The sequence below is a fragment of the Pteropus vampyrus genome, unplaced genomic scaffold, assembly GCF_000151845.1.
Source record: "Pteropus vampyrus isolate Shadow unplaced genomic scaffold, Pvam_2.0 Scaffold318, whole genome shotgun sequence".
In the NCBI taxonomy this organism is placed as follows: Eukaryota; Metazoa; Chordata; class Mammalia; order Chiroptera; family Pteropodidae; genus Pteropus; species Pteropus vampyrus.
In genome coordinates this window covers 716576-723706 of record NW_011889099.1, presented here as the reverse complement: position 1 = coordinate 723706, position 7131 = coordinate 716576, and the positions used below count along the sequence as shown (strand labels likewise).

Below are 7131 nucleotides of genomic sequence, written 5' to 3'. Positions count from 1 at the left end.
TAAACCTATGATAAAATGTTCAGCTTCCTTTTCTAGTTATTAAGAATATTCAAATTAATAAAACATGTTTTATATTTATCATATTGGCAAAGGTGGTTTCATTAATTTGTATTTTAACAATCATATTCATTATTGAAGAGCATTAGGTTGAGATAGTCTATTGAAAAGGAAACATTCATTCTGAAACTTATTTTGACCAGATGTATTTATAAAGCCTTAAAATGCATATATCCTTTGATGTTGTAATTCTACATCTAGAAGAAAAACTAAGAAATTTCAGTGTCATTTGTCTGCATTTTGTTTGCGAATCTTATTTAAATGTTCAGTGCTACTTTATTTATTATAACAAAAATGGAAATAACCTAAATGTTCAACATTAGGGAATTGTTTGGTTGCATATTATGTGACCATTGAAAATGTAAGTGTATAATGAATTTTAATAATGTGGACAATATCTATTCTATTATATAATGTTATGTGAAAAGATTAGGTTATAAAAGTTTGGCTCTAACTATATGGGAGAAAAATTAACAATATGTAGAAAAAGAGAACGGGAAGGAAAAAATATGCCAAGATGTCAACAGAGGGTTATCTCTATTGGTAGGCTTGTGTGTAGTTAGTTTCCTTATGCTTGTCCTAATTTCCAAATTTTTTCACAATGGGCATGTACAACTTTAATAAGCAGAAATAAGTTAATTTAAATACATCTGTTACATAGACTAGAAACAGGGAAGGATGCAAAGTCCTTTCCAATTACAGTCACTAATTTGAGGTAGGATAGGGATCATAGATTTCATTTAACATAATATGATCAGCTCTGTGCCTATTAGCTCATATCAATATAGCATTATCTTAAAAGGAACTTTGTTAGTACTTGCTTTCCCCTCTTCAGTACATTCTATTACTGGTCTCATATTGATCTAATGCACGTCATTCCCAACAGAAATCTGGTTGGAATGGAGTAGCTTGGGCAGTAGTGGTACTTGGGTTTTATTTGTTTTAATTTACATTTCATGAATATCAAATAAATTGGATTGACCAGAAATTTTCAGTAAGACATCAGGAACCTTTGCAAATTAATGTTACTCTTTCATTTAATTTTTTTTTTCTGAATATGCCATTTGAATTTTATTCTCTTGGTTATTTGCTGTTTGTAACCCTCATAGAATTGCTGAATTAAATCTTTCTAGTGATACTTATAAATACAGTAAGGTGCAATGATATACTTATGGGGTCATTTTGGCAGGAAGAACTTGGTTTTCTAATAAATAAGAAGCAACTAAAGGTATTCATTAAATTCAAATTGATCAGGACCATATTAATCAAATTTGGAGACTGAGCTTGAAAATGTGAATCATCATTATAGGTTACATTTAAAAGACATTGCACATGTATGTGATATGACTTTATGGATTCCCAGGAAAATTTAAATGAGCTGCTGTAAATAATAGGAATTTCTTTGCTAGTGTTAGCAAAGAAAACAGGCTGCAGATAGTGTGCTACAACATGCACTTTGCTCACTTCTATTGATAAAGGGAGTTAGAGTCAAATTATTTGTGAAACTGTTACTACATCTTTGATAGTAATTACGTGATCTTCGTAATCAGATACCTCTTGGATTCTGTGCTGTGAACATGGGACTAAGTAGGGTGCAATAGCTCAGGTACTGTTTTTCTTTTTCTTTTTCTTTTTTAATGAAATACTGAGTCTGGGGATCAGTCACAAGGCCCTAGAAGAAGATGCTTCCAAATAAAATATGTAAAAATACTAAGATGCTTCTGTGCCACAAGAAATAGAATTTAGAGGTTAAGGAGACCACCGAGGGAGCTGACTCCAGACACTCATCCATTCCCTGATTCTTATAGAGACTGTACAATAGCCATTGGAGCCTTTGCATGGGGAGGTGAAATACACAGTTCCGAGTAAACTGACTGGACCATTGTCACAGAATCACTGTCCCAACAGCCTTCCTAGGGGATTAAACTGATAGTCTTTTATTTTGCAATAATTTGACATCCATTGCCACCACTTAGATATTTGCTGTTATAATACAAGCTGAGCCATAGGTGTCATTTCTAATATATGATAATCGCTTTGATTTTCACAGAGCCCTTCCTTTTTTCTTATGAATTCCCAGTATATTCAGGCAAATTTAAACTTTATCCTCAGAATAATTGTATAAGGTAAGCAGAGAAGGTAGTATGGATCCTAAGTCTTCTCTCTCTAAATCCCTTGGGATACAGTGTGTTTTGGAATACAGAACTACTTTGGAATGAGAATGGTAATAACAAATATTATGAAATAGAAACTTGTCTGGTATCCTGAACCCCTGGTCCCCCTTGTGGGCTTCTGCTTATTCCCACATTCAGGCTTCTATATGAGCTCAGATTGTTCTCTGAAGGGAGGGCTGGTTTGAAGTGCCCTCCCTTCTCTGCTTCACTTATTCTTAAGCATCCTTCAGCTCTACCTCCTCCAGGAAGCCTTCTCTAACACCTGTTCCTTATACTGATTCTTGCTCTGCTGACCTGCTATAGCATTTGTCCTAGTATCACTAATTCCACACTTAATTATTCTGGGCTTCCTGTGATATACATATATGTTTCATTACATTGTTTGCTTTTGGTCAGTCACTGTACTTTTTTATATTGATCATATCACTTAATCATTTCCATTTGGAATTACAATTTTGTCCATTTTATGAGGTTCAGAGAGGTTAAGTAACCTCTTAACGTGCCTATGGCCACATAGTTTATCAGTGGTTAAACTGGAATTTAAACCCAATTCTCATATGAATCCAGAACCTATACTTTTAACTACGACATTATTTGATATTAATTTATGTCCTTAAAAGAGCTCACACTCTAGCTGGGAAGATAAGAGTTTGATTTCACGTATCTCCTTGTTATGGACTGAATGTGGTCTCCCCTCACCAATTCATATCTTGAAGCCCTAATCCCCAATGACAATGGAGCCCCCATGATGGGACTAGTGCCCTAATAAGAAGTGAAAGGCAAAAGACAAAATTATTAAAAATAACTATAGATAGTCTACGGCCATGCCACCTTGAACATGCCCAATCCCGTCTGATCTCGGAAGCTAAGCAAGGTTGGGCCTGGTTAGTACTTGGACAGGAGACCACCTAGGAAGACCAGTTGCTGTAGGTGTAAAAAATAATAATAAAAAATAAAGGATTGTAAGCTGACAAGGTCCTTGCAATCTGTGAGGTCGACCAATGGTTGCCTTTCCTAAAAACAAACAAACAAACAAACAAACAAACAAACAAACAAACAAAAACTATAGCTATAATAATTTGATAATGGATACACTATAAAAGAGGTAAAGTGTGACATCAAAAAACATAAAATGTGATAAAGGAATTAAAAATGTAGAGTTTTTCTATGTAAGGGAAGTTAAGTTTTTAGCTTACAATAGACTTTTAATGTAAGCCTCATGGTAACTACAAAACAACATAAAGAGAAAGAAATCAAAGCATACCACTAGAGGTATTCATCAAATCATAATGGGAGATAGCAAGAGAGGAAGAAAGGAACAAAACAACACAATGGCAATAGCAAGCCTTTATCTATAAATGTAAATTACACTTTAAATGTAAATGGACTCAATTCTCCAAGACATAACAAGGCATAGAGTAGCTAAATGGATAAAAAAAAAAAAAACAAGATCCATCTATATGCTGCCTATAAGATACTTCAGGTATATGGATACACACAGACTGAAAATGAAGTGATGGAAAAAGATATTTGTGACAATGAATAACAAAAGAGAGCAGGGGCAGCTAAACTTATACCAAAAAAAAAAAAAAAAGTTTAAGTGAAAAGTTATAACAAGAGACAATGAAGGTAATACTGAAATGATTAAGGGGTCAGTTTATCAAGAGGATATAATAATTATAAATATGTACCCATTATCAGAATACCTAAATATATAAAGCAAATATTAATAGATCCAAAGGGAGAAATAGATAGCAACACAATAATAGTAGGAGATTTCAGTACGTTGCTTTCAACAATGGATAGATCATTCAGACAGAATAATAATAAGGAAACATTGGACTTAACTACATTACTACACTACTACACTGCTAGAGGCATCACACTTTCTATTAGAAGCGTCATACTTCCTGATTTCAAACTATATTACTAATAGACACATATTAGTAATATAAGAACAGAATAGTAGCCCAGAAAGAAACCCATTTAGGTATTATCAACTCATTTTTGATAAAGAGTGACCAAAAATACATAATCAGGAAAGGATAGTCTCTTTAGTAAATGGTGCTGGGTAAAGTGCATATCCACCTGAAAAAGACTGAAATTTTATCCTTATTTTATCCCATCCTCAAAAACAAAACTCAAAATGGACTAAAGAACTAAGTGTAAGACCTGAAATTGTGAAATTCCTAGAAGAAAACATAGTGGGAATGCTCCTTGATAGTGGTCTTGGCAATAAATTTTTTTCGATCTCATACCAAAAGCGCAGGCAACAAAAATAAAAATAAACAAGTGGGACTCCATCAAACTAGTTTCTGCAAAGGAAACAATCAATGAAAAGGCAGCCTACAGAACGGGAGAAAATATTTGCAAGCTATATTTTCAATAATGGGTTAATATGCAAAAAATATAAATAACTTACAATTCAATAGCAAAAAACAACAACAACAACAACAACAAAAACCAAGTAGCCCAATTAAAAATAGGCAAAGGACCTGAATAGATATTTTTTTTTCCAAAAAAGACGTAGAAATGTCCAGTAGGTACATGAAAAGATGCTCTATATCATCAATCATCAAAGAAATGCAAATCAAAACTATAATGAAATACCACATCACACCTTTGAGGATGACTGTTTTTAAAAAGTCAAAAGATAGCAAGTTTTTTTGAGTATATGGAGAAAAGGAAATCCTTATGATGAGAATGTAAATTGATACAGTATAGCCTTTATGAAAAGCAGTATGGAGATTCCTAAAAAAGTTACCATTAATTTTTGAGGAACCTCTATACTATTTTCCATAGTAACTGCACCAATTTACATTCCTACAACCTCTCCAACACTTGTTACTACTGGTCTTGTTGATGATAGCCATTCTAAAAGGTGTGAGGTGGTATCTCATTGTGATTTTTTAAAATTAATTAATTAATTTTTTTGGTGACATTGGTTAACGAAATCTAATGTTTCAGCTGTATACTTTAACAGTAAGGCATATATATATTTACACTGTGTGTTCACATCTCATAGTTAGATTTCTTTCTATCACCACGTGCTTGACCCTCTTACCCCATCATTTGTGATTTACATTTCCCTAAAGCTAGTGAAGTTGTCCATCTTTTCATATGTCTGTTGACCATTTGTATGTCTTCTTGGGAGAAGTGTCTGTTAAGGTCTTCTGCCCAATTTTTAAATTGGATTGTTTGTTTTCTTGTTGTTGAGGCGTATGAGTTCTTTATATATTTTGAATATTAACCCCACACTGGAGGTGTTATTTGCAAATATATTCTCCCATTCAGTTGGTTGCCTCTTTCTTTTGTTGATGGTTTCTTATGCTGTGCAGGAACTTTTTAGTTTGATATACCATTCATTTATTTTTGCTTTTACTTCCCTTGCCTTTGAAGTCAAATTCATAAAATCCTCTCTAAAACCAAGGTCTGTGAATTTAGCATGTATGTTTTCTTCTATGCAATTTATTGTTCCAGGTCTTATTGTTAGGTCTTTGATCCATTTTGAGCTAATGTTGGTATATGGTGACAGATAGCAGTCAAGTTTCATTCTTTTATATGTGGCTTTTCAGTTTTCCCAGCACCATTTATTGAAGAGGATTTCTTTTCTCCATTGTATGTTTTTGGCTCCTTTGTTGAAAATTATTTGCCCATACATACGTGGGTTTATTCCTGGGTTCTCAATTCTGTTCCATTGGTCTGTGTGTCTGTTTTTTCTGCCAATATCACACTGTTTTGATTATTCTCACTTTGTAGTATAATTTGAAGGCAGACATTATGATACCTCCAGCCTTGTTCTTTTTTCTCAGGATGGCTTTAGCTAATCAGGGTCTTTTGCAATCCTTCTGGGTATCTACTCCCAAAATTTGAAAACATTTATCCATAAAAATATGTGCACCCGATGTTCATTGCAGCATTATTCATGGTGGCCAAGACATGGAAAGAACCAAAGTGCCCTTCAATAGATGATTGGAACAAGCTGTGGTACATATATACAATGGAATACTACTCAGCAATAAGGAAAGATGAAATGCTGCCATTTATTACAATGCAGTTAGATCTTGAGATTATCATGCTAAGTGAAACAATTCAGACAGAAAAACTTGAGAACCATATGATTTCACTCATATGTGGGATATAAAACTGAAAGCAATGCAAGACAATCAAAAACTCATGGACACAGACAACAGTTTAGTGGTTACCTGAAGGAAAAGGGGGCAAGGGGAGGTAGATAAGGGTAAAGGGGGTCAAATATATGGTGACAGAGGGAGATTTGACTTTGGGTGGTGAACACACAATGCAATATACATATGATATGTATTGTATATTGAATTGTGCACTTGAAACCTATACAAGTTTATTAACCAATGTCACACCAATAAATTTAATTAAAAAGTTACCCTTATCTCAAATTTCCAGCATCCAGAACTTTGAGAAATAATTTTTTGCTTTTTTAAGCTGCCCATCCTATGATATTTTGTTATAGCAGCCCAAGCTGACTCAGTCACTCTTCTTAGCACATTGGAACAGAGTCATGGACCTCTTTAGTACTCAATATTTGTACATTGCTTGATTGCCTGATAGTTGAGAAGCTACCCTCATTAAAGGCCAGCTTTCCATATCTTAGTTTGGCACATGGTAAGTCTACTGATACTGGGATGATGTATTTCAATACCAGATTGTGTAATTAAGCAAAAAAAAAAAAAAAAAAAAAAAGAAAAGAAAAAGAAAGCTACAACTTGGTCAAGTGGTCAAGTTAGTTAAGCTCTCTGTGCATTAATTTACTCATCTGTAAAATGGGAATAATAATAGTACCTCTGTCATAGGGTCATTATGAGAAATAAATTAATTTTCACACATACACACACATACACACAACATTTGGCAAAGAGAAAGC

The 7131-nt window shown here is 33.7% G+C and overlaps 1 protein-coding gene and 1 pseudogene across 1 annotated transcript in view; both read left to right on the top strand.

Annotated features, from left to right (window-relative positions):
* FGF13 (fibroblast growth factor 13) overlaps positions 1-7131 on the top strand; it is a 472409-nt gene that overhangs the window by 249203 nt on the left and 216075 nt on the right. The gene's annotated exons all lie outside the window — the stretch shown is intronic.
* Positions 3046-3164, top strand: LOC111730510 (annotated as a pseudogene).